We start from the raw sequence: 19,678 nt of genomic DNA, 5'->3' as shown, positions 1-19,678 counted from the left end.
TCACCAGCCCTTTCTTTCTAGTCCATCTTAGTCTGGAAGTGACGCTGAAGCTTGTTCAGCATCATCACAATAGGCCAAACACCACTAATGGATAGGAAGATCTGCACATGAGGGGCATTGGCTAGAAATTGAACTCTGGTATTCACAAGAATTCCACCATTAGTCCCCCACTACCGCTCCTTTACAACTCAGTCTATTTTAAAAAATTCATTTTCGGATGCTATTTATTTTTTAATATAGCTCAGCCTCAAGACCTAGCTTACATAAAATGATTAAGTTGGCTCATAGCATATAATCACCTCATGTCTCCTACCTATAGCACTTACTTCCCGAAGCAATTGCCGAATTAAACATTTTTTGTGTGAGTTGCCTTCCAACCCCAGTCACTTCCTACAAAAAGTCTGAATAAATTAACCTAAAAAAATTAATAACAGCAGCGCTGTAATTAAAGAGGGCAGAAGGGAAGGCTTTTTTTCATCGGAGGAAACGATGCTACAAATACAGTGTAAAATGTCTATATGTATAAAGAGCAAGTCTCTAGGTACTAAAAAAATAAATAAAATACAAGGTCCTTAAAGCTTTGAACAGCAAGGAAGAGTTCTAACACTGGCCAAAGAAAAGGCAGGACTAGAAACGTGTAGAAAGGTAGCAAATGAAGCTCGATTCTATTCTGATTGTAAAAAGGAGGCAAAAAAGTAAATACTGCTCCTTGAGAACAAACTCCGGGGAGACTGCATTGTCAAATTAATGTTGGCCTTCGTTTGAAGGCAAAGAATGCCTCTGCTCTTACGAATGCCTGTGTGAGAGAAAGGAACTATGTTCTCCCCCTTAAGCAAAATAACAAATATTTAACCAAGAACTTAACATCCATTTTCCTGCTATATCTTTAACATCAAGCGATTGAATTATTAAGCACTTTACCTAACCGAGTCGAAGCTCATACTTCAAGTGTTGAGTCTGAGGGGGTAAAATATCAAGATTTCTTATAGGTATAAAATGTCTAATATTGAATACTTTAGAGCCCATTAGTAAAAGAAAATATTACAGCCATACACCCCCTCTGAGAGTCTAACTAATGAACACCGTCCAGTTGTTACTGCAACATCCTTAGCAGCAGCACTACCAATTTCAAGACAACGCACAGCTGACAGATGCTTGAAGGGATAACTCAGGTTGTGTAAGGATTAAAATAATCAGTCTCCTATGTCTCATAAAGAAAGGGGTGTCACAGCAAACTATTCTCAGTCACTTGAGTACACCACAAACATGATCCCAGGTGACATTATTAGGAACCCTGATGGGTATCTGAGAGGAATACTCCCCAAACCTAGCACCAGTTCTCCATCAGACTGAGTTTTAACTAGGAACAACAAAGTCAGTGTTTACTGTTGTTTTCCCATTTTAAAAGGCAATCTCACGAACAGGAGAGTGAGCTAATAAAATGAAACAGACAAGGCAGGGGTCCTTGATGTACCAGTAATGGTTCCCATGTTTGCCTGGTGACCAGAAAGCTAGACATTTAAGTCTGCTCAAGTGGTGGTGCCGGGGTGAAGGGAGATGGTGTCAGGGAGTCCATGTAGAAAAGCAATGTTTGGAAACTGATTGTGGTAGCAAATGTACAATTTTACTGGACGTGATTGAACTATGGAATGATATATGTATATTGACTCCCAGTTAATAATATTAAAAGAAAAAAAAAACCTTGGCAGAAGGCTATGGTGACCTACTTTTGAAAAAAAAAAAATCAACCATAGAGTTTGACCTTGCAAGTCTGGCTAGACCAGAGGAGGTATACTGGTACAGATAGGAACTGAAAACACAGGGAATCCTGGGCGGATGAGCCCTATAGGACCAGTGGTGTTGGTGGCGAAACAGGGAGGGTGGAGGGAGAGTGAGTAGGAAAGAGGGAACCGATTACAAGGGACTATATGTGACTTCCTCCCCAGGGGACGGACAACAGAAAAGTGGGTGAGAGGAGACGTCGGACAGGGCAAGATATGACAAAATAACAATTTATAAACTAACAAGGGCTCATGAGGGACAGGAGAGCGGGGAGGGAGGAGAAAAATGAGGACCTAATGTCGGGGGTTTAAGTGGATAGAAAATGTTTTGAAAATGAAGTACAAATGTGCTTTACACAATTGATGTGTGTATGGATTGTGATAAGAGTTGTATGAGCCCCTAATAAAATGTTTTAAAAAAAACCTAAACTTAAAAAAAAAAAAAAAAGAAAACCTTATTGAACACTGCTCTATTCTGATACACTTGGGTGACCATGATTTGGAGTTGCCCCAGCAACAAATGGTTTGAATTTTGCTTGGTTAGAATGTTCATATCATTATTACTTAAGAAGTATGTCAACAAAGTAAAGCTAGAAATCAATAACCTGGAAAATATGAGGGAGCTTCAAAAAGGTTATGGAAAATATAATCAAAATATAATGGGATATTTCCATGAACTTTTGGAATATTCCTTTATATATAAACAGATGGAAATTAAGCAACACTACCAACTGGTAACAGAAGAAATCAAGAGATATCACAATTTACTTAGAGTTAAATAAAAAGGAAAGCATAACATAGTAAATCATATAGATTATTATATCTGTAAGAGCCTCCAAAAATGATTTAAATTAAAAAAACAAACATATGAGATGCAGCAAAGGTAGTTCTCAGAGGGAAATGTATAGAGTAAATGCCTTGTTAAAAAAAATAGAAAGATCTCAAAGTAACAGCCTTACAAGAAAACTCCAGGAATTAGAAAGAGAAGAGCAAACAATGCCTGAAAGTTACAGGAGAAAACAAATTAAAAAGATCAGAGCAAATAGAAATATGCTTTTTATAAATTTTAATGGATAAACAATAGATTTAATAAAACCAGAAATTGGCCCTTAGGGATAAAAGTCAGTAGTACAAACTTTTATTAATACTGACAAAGAAAATTTATAAATATCCAAAGTAAGAAATGATAGAGGGCACATTATAACTTTTACAGTAGAAATAGAGAAAATTATGACATAATATTATGAACAACTATAATAACCGATTGAAATGGACAAATTCTTGGAAGCACACGATCTACCCAAACTGACTGAAGAAGAAATCAAAAGTCTCATAGTAAATGAAGAGATCAAAGCAATAAAGGAAAACATCCCAGCGACAACAACAACAACAAAGAAGTCTGGGGCCAGACGGCTTCACTGAGGAATTCTACTAAACATCTAGAGAAGGCTTGACACTAACACTGTTGAAACTCCTCTAAAAAATAGAGAAGGGAAGAATGGTCTCTACTTCATTTTATAAAAAATTCATAGCCCTGATATCCAAGGTATAAAAAGAAACCACCAGAAAAGAAAGCTGCGAGTCAAAAACTTGTATGAACATAGATGCAGGAATCAACGACATACTAGGAAACAGAGTCTAATACCATATTAAGAGGGGAATAGACCATGGCCAAGTGGGACTCGTAGATACCCTAGTCACCAGAAGAAACCACTGCCCAGTTTTCCAACATCCTCACAATTGTTATGTTTGAGCCCCTGTGACAATCCATCTTGTTGATCTTCCTCTCTTTTGTTGCCCTTCCACCAAGCATGATTTCTTTTCCAGAGTCTGGCCTCTCCTGATAACGTGTCCAAACCTCCTCACTTCTAAGGATTATTCTGGCTGTACATCTTCCAAGACAGACGTGCTTGTTCTTTTGGCAGTCCATGGTACTTTCGATGTCTAGCCAGCACCATAATTCAAATGCATTGATTTTTCTGTGGTGCAACGTTCACACGCGTAAGAGGTCATTGAAAATACCATGGCTTGCGTCAGGAGTACCTCAGTCCTCACAGCAACATCTTTGCTCTTCAACACTTCAAAGAGATCTTGTGCAGCAGATTTACCCAATGCCATGCAGCCTTTGATTTCTTGACTGCTGCTTGCATGAACACTGTGTATGGATCCAAGCAAGATGAAAGCCTTTTCTATGTTTATCACGATGTCATCTACTGTTCCAGTTATGAGGATTTCAGTTTTCTTTACATTAAGTTGTAATCCATATTGAAGTCTGAAATCCTGATAAAGCAAGTACTTCAAGTCCTGTTCACTTTTCACATTTCATTATAATATTTGACTTTGTCTTCTGCAGTAGTCCCATGACATTTTCTACTCAGCTCTTTGACTTCAACATTTATTAAATTTCACTTAGTTAATCTACAGTTACAAGCAAGTTTCACAGTCTCTTCGGACACCCCCACTGATCTTTTCTTTCTTTCATGTCTCTATAATGAACTTTTTACCGTATTCATGAATGATACTCTCGGTGTTCTCCCACAGCTCAGCAGGCCTGCATCAGAGTGTCCAATAGATCAGATCTATTCTTGAAATTCAGGTGAGATAAACTCAAGGTTGCATTTTGGCTTTTGTGGATTTGATTTAATTATCTTCAGCTTCAACTGAACTTACATTCGTGGTGGATACATTTCAACTTGCATGATGGGGAAGACAATATATGTAACAAGAGACAGGTCAGCAAGAAATAATGAAGGCAAAGGAAGACTCCGAGGAATACAAGACTTAAAGGTAAAAAAGTATTATTTACACAATCCTGCAATAACAACACACTCAGAGTGAATGCATTGATAGACATGCAAGCCAAACAGAATGGGACTATATTTATGAACAAGTATAAGTTTGACAGAAGATATTTCTATATATCTGATTTACTTGTGCTGCAAGTATGTTTACAAGTGTGGTGGAGGATGCAGGAGGAAACACTGTAGATATAACAAAACATCTTGAAGGAGTGAGCCCCTGGGCCAGGGGACTTAGGACCATAGTCTCAGGGAACACCAAGGTCAACTGGTACAGTCCACAAGGACAATGTACTTGTGAGTAGCAAGTTGAAAAGTTGTGATTTGCTAACTAAGGTGCAATTAGTGGTGTCTCTTATTCTGGAGCGAAGAAGAGTAAAGAAAATCATCGATACGTTAAACAAAACAAACAAAACAAGCAGTTCAATGAATTAATGGACCACGCAAACATCAGTTTTCCTGACCCTTACACCAGAAAAATGAGTTCGTGTCCGGCTACCATTACTAACTACTGTGAATGGGAACACATTATAAAGTCATGGATGAAGGGAAGAAAAACTGAAAATCGCAAAGAATACTAAGCTTCCTGCTCAGAGAGAGGTGGGGCCCTGCAGACGGGGATCCTTATTGAAATTTCTAGCCTGGACCTGAACTCACCACAGTGGCTCTATTTTCAGCCTAACAGTAGACAAGCCCATAACATGAACTATAATGCTAGGGAGGTACAAAACTAAATAACCACTCACTGGAGAACAAAAAGGACACCGTTCAGAAGGCAGGAAAGGGAAGGAAGAGAGGAGTGGAAATAGGAAGTAAAGGAAGGAAATGGAGTAAGGATTGTTCGAGTGTGGGGATTGCAATCAATGAAGAAATGTGTACGAATTGTTGAATGGAAAATTGGCTCTGTCAACCTTCACCCGATTCACAATAAAAGGTGAACATAAAGAGGTAAATAAGTGGGAAAAGAAAATCAAAGCTATATGGATATGGTTTATTTAAATGAGAAAATGAGGATCTACATTTAGATAGGGTGATATTCCAAATACTGTACATACTCGAGTATAAGCCAGCCTGAATATCAGTCGAGGCACCTGTTTACCACAAAAACTGCATTAAAACTGTGTTGAAAAACTCGGCTTATACTTGAATATATATGGTACTTAACAACCAATCAAAATAAATAGTTGACAAATAAGAACCCCCCAGTGTATCCTTGGCTGACAGGTCAAGTCTCAAAGGCAAAGATCTCATCATACACCAAAGACTTGTAAAAGGATGAACATTCATAGTTTTAAGAAAAAAATGAAATGTCTAGCATATATTTGGTATCTCTATGAATTACTATTAGTTCTGATTTGGTGAAAAAGAGACTCCTCTATGCTCAGAGCTGGAGCGGGAATGGAAATTTTGTTGTCCGACCTCAAGCAGTATTCATTGGACATCTGCGTACACTGCCTCCAAATGTTTTACACAACCACCTTTCTTCCACTAAATATCACAGTCTATTAATACAGTCTGAGGCTGTGTAAGCGTTCTGAAAGCTTATGCACATTTGGAAAGCTTACACCAGATTGATGATTCCCAACTCACTTACTTTGAACTAAACCTTTTTCATCCTTGCTAGCAATACATCCTGCATCCTCTGATGGAGGTGATGTTCTTTTCACATTTAAGAACTAGACCTTGAAATTATCCCTCTTAACTTTTTGGTGAAAAAAAAATTTTTTTTTTGGTCCCATCCTTCTAACTCGTTGGGATCCTTTTGAATTCTGTCAGCCAACACAGACCCCCTATTGTCATCAGCTAATTTAATAAGTATGACTGCCTCTGCCCTTTGGAAGTCTGACCTTGTCAACAGGCTCCCTGGGCAGTCAAGCTGATGACTACAGCTACTCCCCTCTGCTTCTCCCTTACTGGAATAATTTGTGATTGCAGTCACCAATCTGGCTGGCCCTAGATGCCAGGCCTGTCTTCCCTCCAAGAGCCTCCTGAGTGGCCGTGCTCAACTCTTCTGTAATTGCTTTTAGCCGACTATAGACATCCTAATGCTTTTTTCTGGAGTAGGACCCTGAGGAAGGGCTATCTGGAAAAGAAACAAAAGGAGCACTCTGCTCCACAGGCTTCGCACCCACTGAGACTCCACAACGATTACCCAAGCCGGGAGCCCAAACTTAGAAAAAGAGTGCGCACAGATGAACTGACATGTTTGAGGGAGTACTGGAATGTACCATTGACCCCCAGCGTCTTATATCGAGATGTGAATATTTCAAAAGACTGTATTCATGGCCTAAATCTAAAAATAATTCCATTAACAGAAGCAGATGTAATGTGATTTAATATGCAAATCAGGTGGCATTCACTGGATAATATTAAATCAGCCCATTAAGCAATTTGGCTGAAAATCACTAATAAACTTCTAGACAACTTCTTCCTATCTACAGTTTTAATGAAAACTCTTGAATAGTCTACACAGTGAATCTAGAAATAGGCCCAAACTAATATGAGGTATAGTGCTTATTATCCTCTGAATGTTGTTCTAAATTAAGGCGACAAGTAATGTTCACTACTGTGAATTCGAAAACCTCCAATTAGGTGGCTGGCTTCCAACCTTCCCTTGACTCAAAGGCTTTAGGGCATTTATCAAAGTGTCGGGAAATCAGGACGGAAAGCAAAGGCTAGTTTAGACAACAGGCTCTGATTCACCCTGTCCATGTTGACAAAATACATTCTAGGCTGTGTCCGTGCACACACAAACCAATTGGAAACAAAACAAGTGAGCATTTAAATTCACACCAATTATGACAGCAAAAGCTGTGTTCTCTGGCATTTTACCAAACAAAAAAGCTTTAGGGAAAAAGCACTTCAAATATTCCCTGGGCACACATGTGGCTTCTAGCCTCAGGGACCAGCCGTGGAGCTATTTCCAATCAACTGTGTAGCTATTTGAGCCCCCTAAGAGGACTGATTCTGAGCTCCACTGCAAAGATCTGAGATGTTGCCTTGCCTCTTTGATCCTTTCCTGCCGATGCAGTGTGCGGAACAGCAGTTCTGACAAGGCCTGAGAAGACCCAGCATTTGGTTGGCCTAGACTGCATTTTCTCCCTCACCTGAGCTCTGAAACAGCCTCTGTGCTGCTTCCTGGGGCCCAAGTGGCACGAGCAGTTCCGCCAAGAGCTGACATGAGTTGGCCTATTGATGGACCTTCATTCTTACTCCATCCCGGACTCTATAGGATAAAGGTTACTATGTGTGGATATAATTTATCACCCCTATAGTTACGATGGAGTCACATGCATGGGACAGCAGGACACTGCACACAGCCCCCATTTGAATTATGATACTGGTGAGGAATACTGAAAGCACTACAGACGGACAGACGAACAAACAAATCGTTGTTGGAAGAAGTGTAGCCAGAATGATCATTTAGACTTTATTTCATGTACTTTGGGCATATTATCAGGAGTGACTAGTACCTGGAGAAGGATGTCATAAACTCAGCTCTGATTTCTGAGTGGGGAATTCCATGAGAACTAAAACAATATCTGAGGACTTAACTCACAGCAAATATTCAACAAATATTATTTTAAAAACTAAATGATCTAAGATTATCCTGGTAAATATTCAGCAGTATAGCCTCCCCCCCCCCACTGGCTTCCTCCCACCAGTTATTCCCTTCATTAGTAATTTAAAAAAAATTCATTAGTGATTTTTTGAGACAATTTTAAAAGCTAGTTGTTAATCAAAATGAATAAGAAAGTAAACAAATTAGCTAATGTTTCTAAGACTTGTAAATTTGCAGAAAAACAGTCCCTTATGGAGCTTATCAAAACCAAAACAAAAAATCTACCATTGAGTTGATTCCAGTTCATACCAACTCTGTATAGCGTTTCCGAGATTGTAAATCATTACAGATCAAACAGCATCATCTTTTTCCCTTGGAGCACCTGGTGAATTTGAACCACCAACCTTTTGGTGAGCAATTCACTGCCTAACCTACAACACCTTAAAAAACTCCCCCAAAGCCACTGCCATTGAGTTAATCCTGACTCCAATTTATCAAGACTGTATATCAAGCTTCCAAGGCTATAAATCTTTATGGCAGTAGATAGCCTGAACTCTCTCCAGAAGAGCAGCTGGTAGGTTTGAACCACTGGCCTTTCAGTTATCAATCTAGTGCTTACCAATAGCACTACCCAGGGAACACCATCACGCACCCAACCCACTGCCATTGAGTTGATTCCAACTTGTAGCTTGCAGCGCTATGGGGCAGTATAGAATATCCTAACACATTAACCTATTAGATCACAGGTTGCCATATAACATTACCCCAAACCAAACCCACTACTGTTGATTCAATTCTGACTCAGGACCCCTACAGGAGAGAGTAGAACTGCCCTTTGGGTTTTTTTGTTTCGTTTCATTTTGTTTCCATTATGGGACAGAAAGACTCATCTTTCTCTCATGAACTGTGGGTCCAAACTGCTGACCTGGTGGTTAGCAGCTCATTTTGTAACCCACTACTCCACCAAAGTTCCTTAAAACGCCTTACATTTAACTGCTGGTTAAAATGGTTTGCCCAATCCTTCCAGCCCTGTCTCCAACTGCCGGGTAGCATTTGTTATTTGGGGCTGTGACTGGGCTCTTGACTGTTGCTCTTCGGAATGTGGTCCCACCACCTTGATTCCAGTATCCAGCTTCAGGGGTTCGGAATAACATGGCACTTTTTCTCACTTGTGTTGCTAACCCACAGAGATTAAAGGAGGGACTCTTGTGCGCTGGAAATAACTTGCATTTTCCCAAGGCAGATTATTTCTTTCCTCCTGCCCAAATCAGAGCAGTCAGTGGGGCGATCGGGTAAGCTCTTGACTGTTCTTCATGGCTAATGGTTTCAATTCACCCAGGGGCACCTCCGAAGAATGACCTAGTGATCTATTTCTGAAAATCCAGCCATCGAAAGCTCTACAGAGCACCTATGGGGTCTCCTTGAGTCAGAATTGGCTCCATGGTACTTTTCTTTTTTTGGGGGTTAGGGGTGGGGTGGGGATGGGGGTGGGAGGAGGAACACAAGTTGCCATTATCAGAAACTTCCAAAGGGAGAAAACAGAAAAGTCAGGGCAACTGAGCTTGTGCACTGTGTTCGCTCACCCAGTGTGCTCAGTGCGCATGGTCTGAGTTCAAGAGGAAGATGAAGTGAATCAGAAAGGAGAAAACAAAAACCAGAAAGCCTGTTTTAAAGACTGGCTTCAACTGCACTTACTCAGTTATAGAAACCATTTCCCCAAATAAACGCAAAACTGATGCAAGGAAAATCTTCATTTGGCCAGGATCCCAAGAGAAATGCTTTCACTCCGTGTTCTGAGCTGAGGCTGCAGGCCCAGACAATAGGACTGGGACAGGAGCAGCCGGCCAGGGCCTCTTGGCAGCCTTTTGTTTCACAGACTCACAATGTCCCTGCCAGGGGAATCCAATGTGTTCCTTATCGAATCCTTCTGTTTCAGTGTGAATTACCAAACAATCCTCCAGAGACTGATTTTATCTCCTCACAAGATAAATTTTTGTTTCCATTGGCACATTCCTCCTATTCAGTGCACCACTTTCAAATTATACTTAAGAAAAATAAAACTACACTTCCTGGAACAAAAACCAGGCCAGAGAAGAGTGTCTTCCTCCTTTCTTTGGTTAGTAGAGTATAGGAGTTTCAACACATGCCCCAAGGTAATAACTCACTCATCAACCCTATATGGACCAGCCATTTCTCATTTCAGGCTTCCTCCGCGAATAAGTAAAACTTATTTTCTATCCCTGCTTGTTTTTCTTACTGTGTTTATGTGATGAGGGCTGGGAGCGGCATGTTTTTAAATAAAAGTGTGGGGTAAAGATTTAACTTTACCCAAAGATTGTGGTCTTTGTCCTTGGGTCTTACACCCAAACCATAGCTATTGCCATTGAGTTGAATTGAATTCATCTCACTCAAAACTCAATGCCAGCGGCTGAATTGATTCTGACTCATAGTGAACTTATAGTATAGTAGACTCTACAGCAGAAAGACTGATTTTTCTCTTGAGGAGCAGCTGGTGAGTTCAAACTACTGATCTCGTGGTAAGTTGTTCAATGCTTATCTTAACCCACTATGCCACCACGGAGGGCTTCCTACATACAATACAGCATCTAAAACCTTGGAATTTCTAGGGTGATTAATATTTTTGATGAGGCCTCCAGACTATAGCTAGTGGCTATGCTAATGAGGCGACTCTTGGGTAGGGAGCGGCCATACTAGAAAGACCCACCTTGTGATCTCAGCTGACTTCAGGGGAGATGAGCTGGATCCAACCAATCATGGCTGCGACATCCCCCAAAAGACTGCACACCAAGCTCTCAAGGCTTCCCACCGATGGACACAGGAGAGGGTCCCTTCCCTTTTTAGAACCTATAAACTGCGTTGAGAGCTCTCTCAGAATTCATCCAATGCAGCTCTTCATGCCTATCCTTTTTTCTACAATAAAGGGATCTCTTGGTGGAGCAAAAAGTTAAGCGCTCAATTACTAACCAAAAGGCTGGTGGTTCACACTGAGCCTCAGAAGAAAGTGCCGATGAGCTACGTCTGAAAGGCCACTAAGCCCGTGGTGTGCAGTTGTGTTGGGCATGCACAGGGGGCCATGGGTTGAACTGACCAAAGTGATTCAACACAAGCAAGTTTCATTTAGCTTTTTTCCCCCCTACAATGAAACTCTTATCTTTAAAGTATAGCAATTTCCATGAGTTGTATGGGTCATTCCAACAAATTATCAAACACAAAGGCAGAAGCCAACAGGTGAGAAGGAAGCAGGCCTAGGGATCTCTGGATGGAGCGCCAGCAGGTCAAATGTGAGGGAGATCCTGGAGACTTTCAGGCTTCTGAGTGGCCAGCAGGCTAGAAGTGAGGGTGTCCTGAGAAAGTGCTGGGTAAACGGGCACTCTGTGCTCTTTAACTTGCCAGGTTTAAGTTCTAGCAGGTTAGGGACAGATGAAAAAGCTGCATGTCAGAATGGTGTCAGAATGGAGTGGGATATATTGCATTGATCTCCGAAACTTGATTTTTTTTTTCCCCAGCAAAAAGCATGTTATAAAAAAAAATCATACCACCCCAATCACCGCTAATATATTTTTGTATTGACTTTATTTTAAAAGTTCATTTTTTTCATTAGGTTAAATATTTATTAAGTGCCTGTCATGTGCCCCCACTTGATGTTGAATGTCAACAGTACTTAGCTGTTCTCTGTATCTTGAATTGCTTTGAATTACAAGTAACAGCTCTCATATAAATAGAAAATTTCCTTATTTCCAGCCCCTTCTAAGACCTCTAGAGTCTCTTTAAAGATGAGGCTCAAGGAGAAAATGTCGTTTCTTTGAAACATGGAGACAGGAACCATAGCTCATTTACTTCTCCACAAATTGAAGATAATACACAATTTTTGTTAATGGCCCAAGATAGAGTATAAGGGTGTAGTACTGAAGAAATAGGTTCACTGTCTGGGGGGAAAAAAAATCGATTGAATTAATTTGCCTTTCCTATATCCTCCCACCAAATCATCTACTTCATGTCAGTACATTTATGCATTCTAGGCCAACAACACAAGTCCAGGGACTAAAACCTTAGAACATTTCCTCAATGAATCTGCCTTCAACCCAAATCTTTTAGGATCAAATTTAGGCAATATCGCCCCCTTGGGGACACTGGAATGATGCAGGGGGACTGCAAAAGCAAATACCTACACTTTATCCTGGATTAGGAGCTATTAAACAAGTTTAATTGCTAGAGGGGCATCGAGTAATTGCTTTCTGAAAGGAGGCAATAGGTCAAATCAATCTGGGAGCCTATAATGTAAAGGAATATGCATGTATGTATTTGTGAGTATGGAGCGCTGGTGTGGTAGTGATTCCTTGTTAGGCTGTGATCTGCAAGGTTGGCAGTTCAAAACCACTAGCCGCTCTGTGTGAGAAAGATGGGGTTTTCTACTCCATAAAGAGTTTCAATCTCAGAAACTCACAGGGACAGTTCTACTCTGTCCCGTATGCTTACTAGGAGTTGGTATCAACTTAATGGTGGTGAGTTTTTGTTTTGTTTATTTGTGTATATGGATTCAAAAGAGTAAACTTAGCGATTAACCAAAAGGTTTGTGATTCAACCCACTCAGAGGTGCCTCGAAGAAAGGTAAGTTAAGTACTCTGCAAAGATCACATCCCTCAAACTTTGGAATGGAGTTCTTCTTTACATGGCTCAATAGCAACTGGTTTGGTTTTACACACACACACATCTTTTTTTTTTAATACTGCTTCGGGTTTTTCATACTCATTAGCATAAAATTCATTATTCCTGTGCTTCATAAAAGCATGGAAATTGGTGAAAGCATTCCATATATGCAATAGAATCAGTAAACTTTCTTGCAAACTGAATGAAAAGCATCTAATGGTCTATTAACACCTTTCCTTCATATTTCTTAATGAAAGCCCCTACCAATATTATGACCAAACAAATTACTTGAAAGGCTTACAAAAGACATAATGTGTTAGTACAAAAGATATCAGAGAGAAAGAGCTATTTTCACTGTATTGATACAAGAGGCTGATTACAGTAAATTCTAATTTACCAAACAGTATTCTTTTATATTTTGCTGATGTACCTGTGACATAATAATTTATGATGTCTCTTACCATGATAAAGTATTAGATAAAGGTAAGTGCTTTCAGTAATGGAGTGGGCCTGATGCTGTGAGGCACCCTCTTGCTGTGGAAAAGATGCTAGTAAAGGGATGTTTTTGATGGCCATAAGAGTCCAAACCATGAACTGTTCAGAATTAGAAATGCTCAGTAAAGTGCATAAAGAGGGGCATGGTTGTTCTGAAATTATGTTCCCAAAGTGCCACAGGAAGTCAGATGCTGAACTTGGGCTCACAACAACGAAGACCAGAGAAGTCTGGGAATATTGTGTTGAGCTATGACTCAATAGTCCTAATCTGGTGGATTCCTTGGTCCATACCAGAAAGCCATCAAATGGCTCTTCAAAAATGCATATCTTAAGACTCCTCATCAATGAGGAGGAAACAAAAAGCTTGTAATCGAAGATCACCAAACACAAAGAGAGACATGCTTCATGAGTGGGAGTCAGAAAAAATGACAAGGAACTGGAATTAAGGACTGGAATTTCCAAGTATAAAGTACAATAGCTAGAACAAATTAAAGAAATATTGTAGGACTAAAAAAAAAAAGCAAGAAACAAGGAAGTATTATATTAGGAATGACCAGGTACATTGTAAATGAATCCAATATAAGCTCTACAAATCACAAAGCACATATACCAAGAGAAGACACACAGAGTGCTGTTGGAATACAGCTTAACAGAAAGAGATCTGACAAAAATATAAAAAGCATTAAGAGACAAGATTAAACTCTTAAAATTTTTATTTATTTATTTATTTTATAAGACAAGGAAGAGATTCTATGGAGTATAGAAAAGCTTCTAATCAGAATCTCAAAATGAGAAAATAAGTAGAATGCAGGGGAAGAAATATTCATATAGTGCCTGAGAAACTTTTGGAACAGAAGAATGAATAAATCCAAAGGTAGTAATTCAAAGAGGAAGAGTAAATCAGTCCCATGATTAGGCATCTCACAGTGAAATTTCTGAATGCCAGAGACAAGGAAAATATGTAAAATTTGGACATTTGAAGGAAATATTCGTTTTATTTGTAAAAATTTCTTAGCCGTGTCTCCTCACCACCCCTAATACAGAACAATCTGTCAACAGGTCAACGTCTAAGATGCCTGTGCCCTTTGAGTAGCAATGCTCTCCTGGGGATTTGTCATGCAGGTGTGACTGCACATGTACATGATGACAAATGGCTAAGTCTATTCACTTAAACTTGATAGGAAACGATTCCTTGTCTTGACATTTGCAACAATGCAAGAGTTCATCGTAGAGAAATAGTGCGATAGCGACTGCCTGTTGGCACAATAGAACATTATGTGTTTCCAAAAGGAAGGGGTTGCCGAGTGTTGCAGTACCTATATTTTGACAACAATAAAAACTTAAATGAAAAACTTTGCATGGTGCTGGGGAAAAAATCAAGGGAATTGAAAAAGTAGACATATTTGTAAAAGAGAACTGTGGAGTCTCTCCTGTTCCCATTCTCCTCTGCAGAGTGTAACCATTCACTGTTTGATGGGTGCCTTTCCCGATAGCGCGCTGTGCGGATATGAACACAGAGGTACTCTTTAAAGCAATATTGATGCCACATTGAGGGAGTTGCAACTAATGTCGGAGACAAAATGTGTACAAATTGCTGAATGGAAAATAACCAGCTTTATGATCTTTCACCCAAACCATAATTACAAAAAAAAAAAAAATAGGCTCAGAGTACACATACCCTTCGGTAAACCACTTCTTGTTTGCTTGCTTCTCCAACTTGCTTCTGTCTGTGAAAATGTCAGAGTTACAGTTTTTGGAAGTAGTTGAGTTTTTTTATAAGAAATATATGGGAGAATTCTACCTTACAAATCTGGCTAGACCAGAGGATGTACATTGGTACAGATAGCAACTGGAAACAGGAAATCCAGGACAGATGACCCATTCAGGACCAATGGTGAGAGTGGCGATGCCTGGAGGGTGGAGGGAGGGTGGGGTGGAAAGGGAGAACCAATTACAAGAATCTGAGTATAGCCTCCTCCCTGGGGGATGGACAGCACAGCAGTGGGTGGGGGGAGACATCAGACAGTGTAACATATGACAAAATAATAATAATTTATGAATTATGAAGGGTTTATGAGGGAGGGGGGAAGGGGGAAAATGAGGAGCCGATATTAAAGGCTCAAGTAGAAGGCAAATGTTTTGAGAATGATGATGGCAACAAATGTGCTTGACACAATGGATGGATGTATGGAATGTGATAAGAATTGTACAAGCCAAGCAGTGTAAGATAAGATAAAAATTTATAAATTATCAGTGTTCATGAGGGAGGTGGGGATGGGAGGGAGGGGGAAAGGAAAAAGGAAAATGAGGAGCCGATTCGAGGAACCCAAGCAGAAAGCGAGTTTTGAGAATGATGTGGGCAACAAATATATAAGTGTGCTTTACACAACTGATGTATGTGTGGATTGTGATAAGAGTTGTATGAGCCCCAATAAAATAATTTTTAAAAAAAGAATTGTACAAGCCCCCAATAAAATGATTAAAAACAAAAAAGAAATCTATGGGAGAAGGAACAAAGCCCACATGGAAGAAGCACACAAGCCTGTATGATTACAAGGTGCCGAAGGGATCAGTTATCAGGCATCAAAGAAAGAAAATTGTATCATTTGTGCTCACCTACCTCACACAATTGTTGAAGACAAATGAGTGGCTAAGCAAATGTGGTGAAGAAAGCTGGTGATGCCCAGCTATCAAAAGATACAGCATCTGGGACCTTAAAGGCTTGAAGGTAAACAAGTGGTGATCTAGCTGAGAAGCAACAAAGCCCATATGGAACAAGCACACCAGCCTGTGTGATCATGAGGTGCCGAAGGGATGAGGTATCAGGCATCAAAGAACAAAAAATCATATCATTTTGAAGGAGGGGGAGTGCGAAGTGGGAACTCAAAACTGTAGGGAACTGGACATCCCCTTATGGAAGGGTTGCGGGGAGGAGACAAGCCAGTCAGGGTGCAGTGTAGCAATGATGAAAAATACAACTTTCCTCTAGTTCCTAAATGCTTCCTCCTCCCCCCAACTCCAACCCCAATCATGAGCCCATTTCCTCCATACAAATCCAGGTAGACCAGAGGATGTACACTGGTACAGATAGGAACTGGAAACACAGGGAATTCAGGACAGATGATCCCTTCAGGACCAGTGCTGAGTGTGGTGATACTGGGAGGGTAGGGGAGGGTTGGGTGGAAAAGGGGAACCAATTACAGGGATCTACATATAACCTCCTCCCTGGGGGAACGACAACAGAAACGGGGGTGAAGGGAGATGTTGGACAGTGTAAGATATGACAAAATAATAATTTATAAATTATCCAGGGTTCATGAGTGAGGGGGGAGTGGAGAGGGAGGGGGAAAATGAGGAGCTGATGCCAGGGGCTTAAGTGGAGAGAAAATATTTTGAGAATGATGAAGGTAATGAATGTACAAATGTGCTTCACACAATGGATGGATGCCTGAATTGTGATAATGGTTGTATGAGTCCTCAATGAAATGATTTTTAAAAAAGAAAGGGCACTTAACCAAAAAGTAACAAAAAAGAAATATATGGAAAAATGTAGAGGGCTTAGCAATGGATGAAAAAAAACTAAAGTGAAGAATGTATATAATTATACATCTACCCGAACCCAGCAGTGCTCTTGCTAGCTGTTTACCTCTATTAGAATCATGTGAAGAACTTTAGATAAGTAGTGATAGCATGGCCCCTTGAGACAACCCATATTATTCACAAATATGAACACACAACATAAGAGCAACCAATTTATGAGGAAGTGGATGAAAACATAGACCTAAAAAATTTCCAAATAGCATCCTGAGATATTAGATTGTCTGTAACACCTATAAAACAAGCTAGAAATAGTTTTATAAAAGTTAAATTATGACTGTGGGGATAAAATTTTTATGAATATGGCTGTTAAAATTATCTCAATATAAATTATTGTAATAGAATATTAAACCAAGTTATTTATTTGAAATCTTAGATAAGGAAATTCCCCACAAAAACAATAAAAGACAAGACATATGCAAGAGAAAATCTTAAAAATATGTAGAATGGATTTAGCAGGTGTGATGGTTAGAGTTTATGTCAACTACACACTCCTGAGCCAAGGTAGAGATGAAGCACAACCTAACAACCTGGGCACAACCAGACGAAACCTCCTGAGGAGTGGGGGTCTTTTATATTTGAGAGAGATCCTGAGCAAAGCCAAGTTCTCTTTGCCCTTGGCCTTCTGCTGGGGCTGTAGCCCAGTCTGGTCCCTTGATCTCCTGTTGGGAGATTGCTTGCCAATCCCAGGAGTCATCATCGGGCTGTCAACTTGGACTCATTTACCTCTGCACCCACCAACCTGTGGCCCTCCTTCTGTGCCATTCTGCTTTATGTTTGTCAGCTTCCTCAGCTACTGGAGTCCAGAGGCACCTGACTTGACCAGGACTGGACTCACCTACTTCTACAATTGTGTAAGTAATTACTCGATACAAAGTGTCTGCTATATACTATATATACACAGTGCAAGCATCACTGGGTTTGCTTCTCTAGAGAACCCAACTGACACAGCCGGGTAAACAGTCAGCTAAGAAAGTTCTGAGAAAAAAAGTCTAAATAGTAAGTGGGAATGAGGATGGTGAGAATTAAAAGTTGTTGGAATAAAAAATATCCTATGCAAGGGAAAATAAGATACTCTATGTTGACCATCATATCAAGGCCAATCAGGGGAAATGTATAAAGATCATTACTTACGTATTTCCCTTTTAGATTTCTGTGAAAAGAATTCTGAAAATTTCTAGAGAGGAACTAAGAAGGACGGTAAGGACATAAGGGATCACATGATAGAATTTGAAGGACAAATGACTTTTCCTTGCAAATATCTTTCAACATAAATGGCCACTGTCCAGGGCATCTCACCAGATGGAATACACAGGAATCAAACCGACTATTTATGTAAGATGAAATGGTGGAAAACTTAATATCACCAGTCAAACCAAGGTCAAGGGTTGCCTTCAGCATAGATCAATTGCTAACATGCAAGATTAGGTGGAAGCTAAAAAAATTTTTTTGAAGTCCTTGAGAATCAAAATACAACCTTGAGTATATCCCACTCAAATTTTGAGAACAACATCTCAAGAACTGATTGGACACATGGAACCCTAATGGAGAAGAGCTTATGAGCTGTGGAATGACTTCGAGGATCTTACATATGAGAAAGCAAACTGTCATCAAAATTACAGGAAAGAAAAAAATATCAAGCTTGCTCTTAAATGTAGACTAACTAAAAATTGGAGAAATGATGAAATAATAGAAAATTTCAAAGGGTAGCTCTAGAAGACAAAGTAGAGTATTATAATTCAATGTGCAAACACTTAGAATTAGAATGCTGCAATTGAAGAACACACAGATATCTCAAGCTCAAAGAATTAAAGAAAAAATTCAAGATTTAAGTTGAAATATTGAAGGATTCCATGGGCAAGATAGTGTATGCAGAAAACATCAAATGAATATGGAAGGAATATACAGGGTCACTATATGAAAAATAAGTTATGTCCATTCAACCATTTCATGATCAAGAATCAATTGTACTTAATGAAGAATTCCAAGCAACCTTGAAGGCATTAGTGAAAAACAAGCCTCCAGGAATTGAGTGAATACCAGTAGAAATGTTTCTATAAGCTGTCGAAGCACTCACTCATTTAGGTTAAGAAATTTGGAAGACAGCTACCTGACTAGAAGAGATTCATATTTGCGACCATTCCTAGGAAGAGTGGCCTAACAGAGTGCAGAAATTATTGAGTCATATCATGTATATCACATGGAAGTAAAATTTTGCTGAAGATAATTTTAAAATGGTTGTCGTGGTATATCAACAAGGAGCTGCTAGAGATTCAATCCGGATTCAGAAGGTACAAGGAATATCATTGCTGATATCAGATGGCTTTTGCCTGAAGTAGAGAAGAGTAGAAATATGTCCACTTGTGTGTGATTATCTATACAAAGACATTTGACTGTGCGGATCATTACAAACTGAGGATATCATTGAGAAGAATGAGAATTCCAGAACACTTCATTTTGCTCATGTGCAAACTGTACAAAGACCAAGAGCCAGTTGTTTGAAGAACACAAAGAATTCTGAATGGCTTAAAATCAGAGAAGATGTGTCTCATGGTTGTATTCTTTCATCAGACTTAGTCAACCTGTACACTGAACAAATAACCTGAAAAGCTGGTCTATATGAAGAAGAATGAGGCATCAGGATCAAAAGAAAGCTCATTAAAATGGATGATAGATGATTTATTAGGCAAATCTGCTGCATAAGACCTCTTTAAAATATTGGAGAGCAAGGAAAGTTATGCTGAGGACTAAGGTGTGTGTTTTATTCTGGGTACTTT

At 39.6% G+C, this 19,678-nt stretch overlaps 1 protein-coding gene across 1 annotated transcript in view; it reads right to left on the bottom strand.

Annotated features, from left to right (window-relative positions):
- NXPH2 (neurexophilin 2) overlaps positions 1-19,678 on the bottom strand; it is a 143,773-nt gene that overhangs the window by 33,301 nt on the left and 90,794 nt on the right. The window lies entirely within an intron of this gene.

The sequence above is a fragment of the Echinops telfairi genome, unplaced genomic scaffold, assembly GCF_000313985.2.
Source record: "Echinops telfairi isolate 266 unplaced genomic scaffold, ASM31398v2 ScPeMD7_4;HRSCAF=17, whole genome shotgun sequence".
Classification (NCBI taxonomy): Eukaryota; Metazoa; Chordata; class Mammalia; order Afrosoricida; family Tenrecidae; genus Echinops; species Echinops telfairi.
Note: the sequence above shows the minus strand (reverse complement) of the source record. Positions and strands in the feature narration are given on the sequence as shown.